The sequence below is a fragment of the Lepidochelys kempii genome, chromosome 4 (genome assembly GCF_965140285.1).
Source record: "Lepidochelys kempii isolate rLepKem1 chromosome 4, rLepKem1.hap1, whole genome shotgun sequence".
Lineage (NCBI taxonomy): Eukaryota > Metazoa > Chordata > Testudines > Cheloniidae > Lepidochelys > Lepidochelys kempii.
Window position 1 is genome coordinate 118,176,601 of NC_136383.1, and position 13,097 is coordinate 118,189,697.

The window sequence follows — 13,097 nt, forward strand, 5'->3', positions numbered from 1 at the left end:
GCTCCACGTGGTGATCTCTGCCATCTGTGTGCTGGGTGAAATTCTCTACATGTACCAGACTGGATGATCATACTGATTGCTTCTGGCCTTAAAAACCTTTAAATCTATAAAAATATTAAGTAGTATTATTGTCCTTGGGCTACAGAAAAGCCTCTTTCAGTTCTGAAACTTGCTTTGCCATTATCCCTTCTTCTCTTTCCCATCACACACACATCACATAGGCTTGGGGTACACCTAAATTTAGGTCAAACTACCTACATTGCTCAGGCCTGTGGAAAAACTTTGCACCTTGTGCAACTTAGTTGCATCAACCTAATCTCCACCATAGATGCAGCGAGGTCGGTGGAAGACTTCTTTCATCCACCTACCTATGGCCTCTTGAGGGGGTGGATTTACTACAGAGGTGGGAAAACCCCCTTCCATCGCTGTAGTAAGTGTCTACACTACAGTGCTACAATGTCATAGCTGCAGCTGTGTTGCTTGTAGGATGTGTAGTGTAGACCTACCCTTATTAATTTTTTCTCTACCAGTGAATCAGGGGGTTTGGGGAGGCTCAGTGGCCCAGTTGAAAAGGGGTGGTGACTGGTATCTATTCTCTGTGCCACTGAAGTTGCAATAGGAGCTTGGAGAGGGGAGGGAGACAGGAGATGGAATCAGATGTTCCAGATCAGACTGAAAGGAAAATAGCAGTTTGAGGCAGGGTTAGACTGGGATTCATACAATAACAAGAGAGACTCTGATTTTGCATCTGGATCTATACAGTCTGACCCCTGTACCCATGCAGAACCCTGTTAATTTAAGTAGGTAACTTCAATCTGCCCATGTGGGTTAGATTGTAGGATTGGATGCCTACGTTTCAGTTGGCTGCAAAGTCTAATAGTTGAGTAATAAGCTGGTGAGTGAATGGTACTTGGTAATCAAAGTGCTAACAACCCTGCTAGGTCAGCAGTACTAGCCAGTACTGATGAAATAGAAACACAAATCATCATGGAAGCAACTTTGGGCACCCATATTTGAAATTTAGGACCAATTATTCTATTTTAAATAAGCAACAGCTAGGAAATTCATACTCACACTTAGCACTTGTCTTCAGACATGAACTAATTAGTCATCATAACACTTCTTGGAAACAGGTAAGTAAATATTATCTTTATTTTACAAATGGGATAATTGAGATGTTCAGTGACCTTCTGAAAGTTACACAGTAACTCAGAAGCATGCATGGCCACAGTTGGAACTGGCCAATTTCTAGCTTTCAATCCTGTTGTCAGACCACTAGACAACACTCTGTCTCTGATATGGATTCAGCTTTTCCCTGCTTAACTTGTTATAGATGATGAATAATAGATGATGATGATTACTAATAAAGTTTTAATTGCGTAATTATCAGGCTGTAATGATATGGTAGTGCTAACACTACTCACCATGTAATTGCCATTGTTCCCAGTGGCATTATCATGTAGCTAATGCCTTGCTACAGCAAAATATCGTGCATTTTTGATGTTAACTATGCTGTTTAACTCCTCTTGGCGTTTTATGATGAACCCGCCATTTGTCAGTTCTCAGAACAGTGCATGATTTTACCCAATCTACCTGCTGTCATTGGGGCATGGCTGAATGACAGATCAGAAAGGTCACTTTCTTAGGAGAGGCAGCTGCTTCTTTTTACACACACACACACACACACACACACACACACACACACACACACTCTTCAGACATCAGTGGGGCATCACACACATGCACACACACGAACTCTTCGGACATCAGTGGGGCATCAACACATAATGACTGTAGGCTGTCCTAGCTAATATCCTCTTCAGAGAGAACCTTGTTTGTTTAGGCACATTTCTGAAAAGTGCCAATTCCCAACAGCTCTAGGCACTTAGACAAATATACAAAAGTAGGACTACATTACAAATATTACAGTAATAATATATACATATATATATGTATATATTAATACATATATATATTATTATATATAATATAATATATATATATATATTATTAATATATACATTACAGTATTTCAACAAATTCAGCAGGGAGGATCCCACACAGAAATTACTCTGCCATCTTTTAAATCATGGTGCTTTTAGTTCAAGCACATCCACTGATTCTCACTGCAGAGGTATCTCCCACAGAGACAAACTAGTTAGTTAGTTAGCTTCCAAACCATTTAGGGCTTTATAGGAGAAAAACTACACATAACCTCCTGGAAACTAATAAAAAGAAACTTGGTGGTAACTAATTAAAAAAAAAGTGTAGACTGCGGAGTAATATTTTCTCCATTTGAAGTTCAACCTAATATGCGGGCAGCCATATTCCACACTAACTTGCATTAGATGGTCTTAAATTGCGGTTCTGCTCTGAATAGTGACTTTGTTGGAATGGGCTTGGTGGATGGCGGGAGGGGAATCCAGTTACTGATTTGCTTACTTTCTGAGGAGGGAAAAAACAGAAGTATTTCTAATTACTGTACTAGCCCAGAAAACTCAGCTTGGGATCTGAAGTCAAACTGAGTTTTCTCTGGCTAGTTCATCATTGTCAGTAAATAAAGATCCTGTAAATGAAAGCTGCCCACATTTACATCTGTACAACTCAGTTTTCCTCAAATTGTGCCCTCAGTTGCACCTGTGCCTTCATGAGATGATTTTGGAGACTGTTGAGTTGCAAATATGGCCCTGCAGTTGGAACTTGGTCAACAATTGTATATGATTTCACATTTGCATAACAACATTTCATTGAAGTCAGTGTGATTTGTTCATGTTACAAAGGCCACATCTACACTGCTCACCGGATCTGCGGGTAGTGATCGACCTATCGGGGATCGATTTATCGCGTCTAGTGTAGATGCGATAAATCGATCCCCGATCACTCTGCTGTCAACTCTGGAACTCCACCAGGGCAAGAGGCGGAAGTGGAGTCGACGGGGGAGTGGCGGCTGTCGATCCCGCGCCGCGAGGACGCAAAGTAAGTGATTCTAATTCAATCTAAGATACGTCGACTTCAGCTACACTATTTTTGTAGCTGAAGTTGCGTATCTTAGATGGATTTCCCCCTCCCCCCTCAGTGTAGACCAGGCCAAATACTCTACTATGGATGGAGCAGCACAATTTTCATTTACTTAATTTTATTTTCCAGCATTTAAAATGTTTGGTTGCTAAATTACACTCAGAAAGGCAATGAGGACAACACACTATTCTGGCAGTCTTAACTTTTGCATATCCAGGATATAAAATAGATACTTTATATACTCTTTCTGATCTAGCATGAGGCAATTCCAATGATCCACAGACCCAAAAGGCTGTCAGTGGTTCCCGTACAATAGAGGCCCTTATGCTACAAAGGCTTAAGCACATGTTTGACTTCAGTGGGACTACTCATAATATGTAAGGGTAAGCAATGCATAAGTCTTTGCGAGTTCACGGCCTGTGAATGCAGTCTTACTTACTGTAAGCTACTGAGGGCAGGGACTGTCTTTTTTGTTCTGTTTGTACAGTGCCTAGCATAATGGGGTTTTGGCCTGTGACTGGGGCTTCTAGATGTTACTGCAATATAAATAATATAATGAAATCTATTGTATATTTTGATTTATAATATATAAAAACATAACTACTATGTATGATAGTAGTTTACATAAAGTCATAGGCAGTTTTTTTAATTAAAATTACCCATAATATCTAATCCACTTTGAAGCACTTGTTTGCAAAACAATTATTTTTCAAAACTGAGAGTCTTTGGGTCTATAACCACAAAGTAATCCAAGAAGTGGAAATTTTGTTTTATTAATTATCTGTATGACTTTTAAATTGCTATTTTTTCTTAACTATAATTTGGTAAATATATAGTCAAAGAACATAAGAAACAAATGACAAGTTGCGGACTGAGTACCCAACTGTCATTTCCAATTTGATACCATTTAAAATAGTTAAGGTATATATCCTTAACACAGGCTTTATATTGTTAAGAATAGACCCTTATCTACAGTATACAGATGCTAAAAGGTACGGGTGTAATACAGCAGAGCCTTGTTAAATACATAACCTTGAGGCACAGAAATGTTATTTCTTTAGGTTAATGTTTTGTTTTTGTTTTCTGTTTCTGGTTGAAGAATTTAATCATAGCAGGAATAAATTACTGTTGAATCTATTTTTACTTTTAAGATACAGTATTTATTTAAATTGATAATCCCATTTCATTTTTAATTCACTGAGATTTATTCACATAAGATTCTGATTCGTTTAACAGGAACAGGTTTGTTGAAGTTTCATTATAGGCACAGGATGTGGGGGAACTGCAGCATCTCTATTTAGTATTTGCCTTGAATGAGTTCCATATTTTGTGGGCTGCTTGGCTCTGGCTATTGGAAATATACAGTCTTTCATCTCCACTACTAGGTCACTTGTTCAAAGCCAGCTCAGGTCAGTAGTCGCTGAAAATTCTTGTCCTCTGTTGGCTCTTTCATAGTCTCAGTCCAGTCTCTAATATGTTATCTACACCACAAAAACTACTACCCCAACTAAATTGGCATCTTTCGTGGAAACCTCATAATGGAGGCCAGAGATGAGCATGGAGCTACAACTATCTTCCTGAGCCCTAGTGATTTTTTTCTGCAACTCATGGCTAAAGCATGTGTATGGGATGGAGAATCTTGTATTGGCACTGCCAATGATACACCTAATCTCTGATGAAACTGAGAACTTGAATTTGCAGGGCTTTCATTTTGGCATGTTTCCCCAAAAATAAATTCACAGTAAAACTAGCTGACCTACAGTGTGTTAGCTAACTAGGAGTAGGACCATGCTGTGTTGGGTTGCAGTCCATTAACTGTGGAACCCAAGAGTCCATTGTTGCAGTCCATTAACTGTGGAACTTACTGTCAAGAGAGTTGATAAATACTATTTCTCTTAGATGCCTTTTCCTATTCCATTCCAGGAGGAGGAATAAAGAAGGAACCATGTATGACGGATGCTAGTCAGATTGTTTAGCACTTTTTTGGAAGGGGCCACGGTGATGGACAAGTTATAAGAATCTGAATGGAATAGTAATAATCAAACTCCTCAGAAATGGTGAGCTCATGGCTTACAGAAGGCTATGTAATCTAGAGGATAGGGCATTGGACTGGGAATAGGAAGATCTGTGTTCTATTCGTGGCTCAGCCTACTGTGTACACCTACTGTGTAACTTGGGCAAATCACTTCATCTTTCTGCACCTGATTCCTCTCCGCCCCCTTTGTCTTGTCTGGTTAGACTGTAAGCTCTTTGAAGAAGCGACTGTCTCTTATGATGTTTGGTAAAGGGCCTAGCACAGTAGAACCCCAATCACTGTCAGGGCCTCTAGATGCTACTGTAATTAGAAATTGTAAAGTTCAGTTATTGTAGCATTCTGTCTCCCTACAGCTCTTGACTGAAGGCTGAGGGAATAGTGAGTCCATCAGATGACACTGACATACAGTGAGCATCCCACTCTGCTACAAGATGGCTGTTGTCTGCACCGACAGGCAGTAACATAGTGAGTCTTCTCAGCTGTTGTTTGCAAATGCTGTTGTGCAAAGGGGTTCACTCCTCTTGCTTCTCTGAGTATTCAGCTTCTTGCATCCCTTATGTGGTGTGTGACATCCTCATAGCTTTGCTTAGTCCTGCCGTACATGCAGAGTCTGCTCTAGTGAATCCACTCCTAACCAACTGCAAATTAATTTGGTTGTTGGGGCTGAATGAATGAACAGCTGTGTAGTTAATTATGCAGAATGGTATAGAAAAATGTAGTGCTAATGTTTTATACCCTCATTATCCCTGCAGTATGGAATATATTTTTCAACATGACAATGGCTAAGGCAATATTTCCCACATAATTTATTTATTACAGACACAGTGTGGTATGCAGCTTTCTCTGCCTTAATTCTGGCAGTAAGGAGGGGTTTAGAATACTGAAACCTCAATGCAACCCTCTTTTTAATTCATCTGTAATTGGGGTCAGGGAAATGGGGGGAGGAATGCAGTAGATAAATTCATCATGTAGAAAGATCTACATATGCTGATTTGTCTTGCTGCTTGTGGTGCAGCAGATGTATCAATGGATGGTCCCATCTTCACCTCCTGGCCTCTTCTAGGGTGACCAGACGTCCCGGTAAAATTGGGAGTGTCCCAATTTTTAGTTCTTTGTCCCGCGTCCCGACCGATGCATGGTCGGGACGCCATTTGTCCCAATATTGCAGGTTTGGCTGCTCTGGCCGCTTTTTTTTTTTTGCTTCCCCCATGTGTCCTGATATTTTGTCCGTTTCATCTGGTCACCCTAGCCTCCTTTCATCGAACGGTTGGCTATTGACTCCATCATTCCAAGCTGCCTTTCTACCCTCTTCTGTTTTATTTCTGTTCCACCTCCTCCCACTTGTCTCATGCAGAGTACTTTTGAACCACCATGAATAAGGTAGCAAGAACGTATTCTCTCCATTTCCTCAAGTCACTGTTTCTCCCTCTCTTTTTTAGTTGCCTCTTTCCTCTTTCATGGTGCTGTCTTTTGTTTCATCTTCTCCTTAACCCCCAAACCTTCTTGTCAAGGACTGATTGTCATTGGAGAAGCTGCTTCTGAAAGAAGGAGGAAGCTCAGCTTCTCAAAGGTATTTAGGTACCTAACTCTCATTGAAATCAATGGGAATTAGGTACCTTACCTGCCTTTGAGAATCTGGGTCCAAATCCTTATCAAAGATGTGCATTAAGTTCCAGACATGTCATGTGCCAGCTCTGTCCAGTTTCCTTTGCAAAGATGTTCTATAGCTACTGCCTTGCTACTGACGATGCTCTTTCCCACAATGCCCCAAACCTGCACTTGTCTAGTAACAGCCTCTGTGAAGTGGCCTGGGCAGGTTGTGGAAAGATTGGTGGTCTCTGAGTTTACCTGATCCTAGCACAGTAGATTAGAACTAGAATTTTGAATTCAACTCAGAAAAAATATGGAGCCAGTGATTAATGTGTTCACGCCAGCTTTTGTTGTTTAGTAGAAGAGCAGCTGTATTAATTGTAATTTTTGTCTGGCATGTACCTTAATCACCAAGTAGATATCGCTTCCCTTCATGGGGGTGTAATCCAAATCACAGCCTGTCCCTTTCTGAAGAGAAATCACATCAGAGTAAAATACAACTCTGGGCAAAGAGCAGAAGCCAGGGTGATAAGCAGTGAAGAGCTCATTGTGCAGTAGTGGGATATGTCATTGAATAAAGAACTTTATTACAATACAAAAAAAACCAAACCTTTCAACCTTTTGTATCAAGTTGTGCAGACCATCTTATTATGAATTTTACTCTCCAAGTATTTGAATACTGTTAGCATTTTTATCTTAATTTTTACCATATACTATCTTCTATTAATTTTGTAATGTAGCTTTGGGATACACTTTGCATGGAAAAATGCAGTCACAAATAAACCTGTGCTGTACTGAAATATGCTGACCCAAGGTCTGAGATTTCCTTTCTCTGTATGAAGTTTCCATCCAAAATGTAGGTCTCCCAGATTTTAATAGTATTTTAACTTGTCTTTTGTCCGACTCACCTTATACACCAGAATAATAGTCATTTTTGTTATATCTCAGCTTTTAAAATAATCCAAAATGAAATTCACTTATTGGTTCAGTGCCAGTTCCAGGTGAGCTTCATTTAACTTCTGAGCACCTTTGACACAGTTAGCAGCAGCTTAGCTGGGAGCCTTTCATGGAAGAGGACCAGGTTTAACTCCCTGTTCAAAGTGCTCTCCTAATTAAATCCTCATGGACGGTAAAATATTCTGCTGCACCGCTACGGGGCAGTGCATCCAGGTGGAGAAGAGTTAGAAGAAAAAGCCCATTCCTCTGCATTTTAGATGGCTTAAGGGAAATTTATGAACCTTCCAATGTTCCAGTGTAGAAAGCTTGCCAAGAAGCACATTTAAATAAAAAGAAAAGGAGTACTTGTGGCACCTTAGAGACTAACCAATTTATTTGAGCATAAGCTTTCGTGAGCTGTAGCTCAAATAAATTGGTTAGTCTCTAAGGTGCCACAAGTACTCCTTTTCTTTTTGCAAATACAGACTAACACGGCTGTTACTCTGAAACCTGTCATTTAAATAAAATTAAACAAGAAGAGAAAGTTAATTATTTAAAGATCAGAAAAGTGTGTTGTGTATAGTGAGTTTTTCTTTGTTCAAATTACTGCGCTGTCTGAATGGTTTAAAATCAAGAATCTCTTAACTGCTTGGTTACAATGTAGAATAAAATGCAAAAATATGAGGAAATTAATTTGACTGTTCAAGAGAGATCAGTCTTTAATAGATCTCTGCAACATGGACAAAAAAAGCTAGGAAGTTCTAGAATTCCAGCCTTTCACTTGCACTATTATGTAAAACACAGATGGTTGGGTTTCCAAAGAGCGCATATTAATAATCACACTCGAAATTTCTTTAGCACCTTCCATCTGATGATCTCAAGGTGCTTTACAAATAACAGTGCTCTTCAAGTGTAAATAAATACACAGGTAAACAATGAATTTTTTCTGAATTCCAGCTATCCAAATTTCCATGTTATATGATACTCTCATCAGGTCCTGTGTTTACCCTTTGTTTGGAAGACATTTTTTTTTTAAAGAAACCTCTCCATTTTATAAAAACTTTCCTGAAATTCCATTTTTAGAATTTACTTGTATTATTATCTTTATTTCCCAAAGCATATCTGTGGTAGAGCTGGGAATAGGACCCAAGTTTCCTGCTCCCAGATTTGTGTATTAACTGATGACCATTTTTCCTCTTCTCACCATTGAGAAGTTAATTGTGCATTGCATGTACAAAAATGTGGAACTACTTTCATGTGCACTAGGTACTTCAGTTCAGCTTCTGTAAATAATTCTGGATTTTCATAAATACTTCTGTGAGGCCTATCTGCTTCTTTTTTAAAATACGTAGTCCACTCTGTTAAGTTTTGGGGTGATATTTGTGCTTTTCTAGTTATATTAAAAAGTCACATCAGCTTTGAAATACGTGGCCATAGCGTTGACCCAGCCACTTATTTTCATGCTGTTATTCAGGCATGAAATTGAGGTTTACTTAAGCCTTACTTAAGGATGTTAGTGACTGGAAATTGTTTACAGGGGAATTTGTAAATTATGAATCTGCCTGCAATTTTTGCATACATACATTTGATGCATCTTTTTTGGAAGTGTAAAGTACAATTTTCAAGATAGCTTAAGAGCATAACGAGCCTAAATTCCATTTTCAAAAGTGAATTAGCTACTTAGGCTCATTGAAAATCAGTGAGACTTAGCTCCTAAGTCACTTTTGAACACAGGACTTAGGCTTCTAAGTCACTTAAGCACTTAGACGTTTTTACTGCCGGTCTCGTATGCACTGAACACTTAGGCACAAGGATGTTGAATTAAGGGTTCCAATGTTTAACTTTGTGTCCTTCCTTTTGTTAAGGATCACAATCTTTTCGATTTAATTGTTGGTGCCTGAAGTCCTCCATTGTTTATGAGATTTTTGCCTGCAACTGCTGTAATCTACTTCCCGGTCTATTGTTTCTACCCACAGAAGTATAGTCTGTTATGCAGTGACTCCCACCCACCTAGATAATATGTGCAGCAATTGGATGCAATACAGGTACTCCTAAATAAAATAATCAGACCGGTGAGAGGTTTGAGCAGTGTTTTCCCTTTAAAGAATAGCATGCCACAGGTAAATGCTGTTCCTTGTGGTCACAATGTTACAAAGATCAATTTCAGCAGAAGAGGGAGGAAAACTAGCACATGTCCTTTGCAATCTTTTCCTTATACATTTTTTCTGTCATTTACAAGGTGGAAACTCACAAAGCAAGGCTTGTGAGGGGAAAGAATTCACATATCCCTCCCAAATTCTGGGCAGGCCACGAGTGCTTGTGTAGGGGTGAACTTCATATAGGTTTTCCGAGCCACTAGAGCCACATACTTGTGGATGTTTCGGTATCTTCTTCATTTTCGACTAAATTTTTGTAAATGGCATCTTATTGTGGGTGCCTAAGGTTTTGAGGGCTCAGTTTGGATACTCAGAATCACAGGCTGCTTTTGAAAATCGCTGCTTATGGAATGGAAAAAATCCCTGAGGTATAGAGAGAAGTTGGTGGAATCTTATCTCCTGATGTCTTCAAATCGAGACTGGATACGTTTCTGGGATATACATTCAAATACCAGTTATTGGCTTCAATACAGGGGTGACTGACTGAAATTCTGAGACTTTTTTTTATACGGGAGGTCACAGTAAATGATCTAATGGTTCTCTTCTGACCGTAAAAATCTATGAAAAGTTAAGATTTTTCCAAGATCCCAGAGGTCTTTGGGAGAGCCCTAGCCACAAGACGATCCCCTTACTCCTATTGACACTTAACCATGGGAATGAGAAATAAATGTTAATCAAAGCACTTTAATACCATCAGAAGGCGTCATCAGGGACACACCTATTTTGACATTGGTTTTCCTTCATTCTCCAAGTTTTCTCTTGGTAAAATGTTGCCAGGCCCAATAACCTCTTATTTTTTTAAGAAAAGTCATATAATTAATCTAGATGGCTATTGTTGAATTTTCTTGTGAGGCTTCTTTCCACTCTCCCTTGAAGGTTGGTGTGGTGAATAAATTAGTGCATATTTACAAAGCAAATGCTGTAATGGCAATTAGAATTGAACCTGGAGCTGCCAGGCACTTACCTGCTTTTGTACCTTTTGCCTTCCTGAAGTCCTCCACCTCTGATATTTTGCTTGTTGTGGGTGGGAGCAAGGAGGGGAAAAAAACTCGCTGAAAAAGAGTCATATACTCGTTCTGCTTTACTCACAGCCAGGCTGGGTCCCCAGTCAGCAAGTCATTAAAGGTTTTCACTGCAGCAATGACTTAGAAAGACCACAACGGCATATTATTGCCACAGGAAATATGTTTCCCTACTTGCACCTTGACATTGTTATTAAAACAAACAAACAAAAAAGCAAGCAGTATTTTAGGGTCCAAAAGTGCAGTAACACTACTGCAAGCAATAGAACTCAATCTTCAGCTGGTGTAAACTGACCTAGCTCCTTTGAAGTCAGTGGAGTTGCACTGTTTTACACCAGTGAGGATCGGATCCTGAGACTTACAGTCTTATTTATACTAGCTGACCCCTAGTTTTTTTAGGACAAACATTGCACAATGCTGTGGCCTTTATTTCAGAAGAGGGTAGGGTTGTTTTTTTTTTCCCCCTTGATGGCATGTTCATCTTGGCAGGTTCTCTGTGGATGACTGGAATAGTTAAGGGGTTAATCTTGTAGACATTTTGCAGATGAGCCTCTAAAGCGGTGAAGGGGTTAATCTTCATCTCAACATTGAGCACTTTTCTGAGCTTGACATTTTGCATGGCAGTTTTTCCTGCATCACAAAGCATCTTCATTTGTGCAGAAATTCAATGATCAGACTTGGGGTTGGAGGGTGGGAGAAAAGGAAAGGCTGGTCATGCACAGGTTAGACTGTTTCAGCACAGAATTTTATAGGCATGAAAGTCCCTCAGGCATTTTTTCTCATGCAATAGCTGATTATTTAACTTCATTTTTTTAAAAGAATCTATATATTAGGCTATAAACTTCTAATGTATTTGTTCTTGGCCTTTTTACCTGTCCTAGTATTCCTTCTTTCACAGGTGAGTATCTTCCTTTAGCCTCATTCCTCCTTATCATTTAGTATTTTTGTCACTTAGTTCAGTGGACAGAAGATTCCAGGGAGGTGCACTGCAAAGGAAAGTGGATGTGGAATAGGTTCCTAGTTACTCTTGATCTCCTGGTTGCCTTTTGCCTTTGAAAACAAATGGCAGGAATCCCAGTGGCATGTTGGGTATAGTCCTTTCCCCCCATTCCCCTGGCAAAGTTCCCCCAGTCCCACCTCAGTACTCAAACTGGGATAGATGAATGATGGTGAGTTTGCCACGGGCATAAAGGCAATAGTTAGATGTGCCACAGTTGGCTTACAATACCGAGCTCTGCGTGTGTGTAAGTAAATAAAGTGTTGTGTGACCAACCACTGCCATTATATATAAGTATTAGAACCTGATTCTGAGAGGTGCTGAGTACCTTCACCTTCTAGATGGCACCACTCAGAACCTATTTTTAAGGTATTCACATGATATGGCATATGTAGGTCTTGTATCTGGTTTTTCTAATAAGAAACTACGATTTGCTCAAACTTAGGACTCAGGGAAACTGTCTGCAGTGATCCACCTTGTGCTGTTAAGTCCTGATCTAAAGCTCATTGAAGTTGATGGAAACACTCCATCGACACCGATAGGCTTGGAATCAGGCACTTATTTGTAAAATCTAAAATAAGGCAAACATTTTCAAAAACGACTATTGATTCATGGACACCTCCATATTTGGATGCCCCGCTTGAGACTAGAGCTGGCCAAACCTCAGAATTGCTAGTTCATGGGAAATTTTGACACTTTTTTTACTTTGGTTTCAGTCCAATTTGGAATAAAACCAATTTTTTCAAAAATTTCTATGAAATTTTGTTAACACAGACACTTTGTGTTTCTCAAATGAAAGATGCTCCCTGGGATCGCAGCAGCTTCCGACTTTTCTTTTCAGTTTCACCACTGCTATTTATAGGGTGACCAGATCACAACAGTAAAATATTGGGACACATTGGGGTGCTGTCAGCCCTGCCCACAGGCCACCCCCACTCTGCCCCAGGTCCCGCCTCCACTCTGCCCCAGGTCCCGCCCTTTCCCTCACTTGGCCCCCCCGCCACCACGCTCTTCCTCATCCCCCGGCCCGCTGCAGGCTTGAGGCGTCCCTCCTCAGTCCCCCACCCACCACTTGCTTCTTCACCCCCCCGCCCACCGCTAGCCCGCCGCTTGCCTTTTCACCCGCCCCACCTGCCACTTGCCTACTACGGCATGGACTTCCCTTCTGCCCAGTGGGTGCTTGCCTGCCCCCCGCCTCTTCCCAGCCCTGCACCGCCCTTGCCCCCATTCCACCCCTTCCCCCAAGTCCCTGTCCCTGCCCTGCCTCTTCTCTGCCTCCTCCTCCTCCCTCCTGGAAAGTCCTAAATGACAGCAAACAGCTGGTAGGTGGCGGGGGGGCAGAA

General features: G+C 40.5%; 1 protein-coding gene across 1 annotated transcript in view; it reads left to right on the top strand.

The window, feature by feature from the left end:
- The window catches only part of SORCS2 (sortilin related VPS10 domain containing receptor 2), an 843,800-nt gene that overhangs the window by 284,832 nt on the left and 545,871 nt on the right, over positions 1-13,097 (top strand). The gene's annotated exons all lie outside the window — the stretch shown is intronic.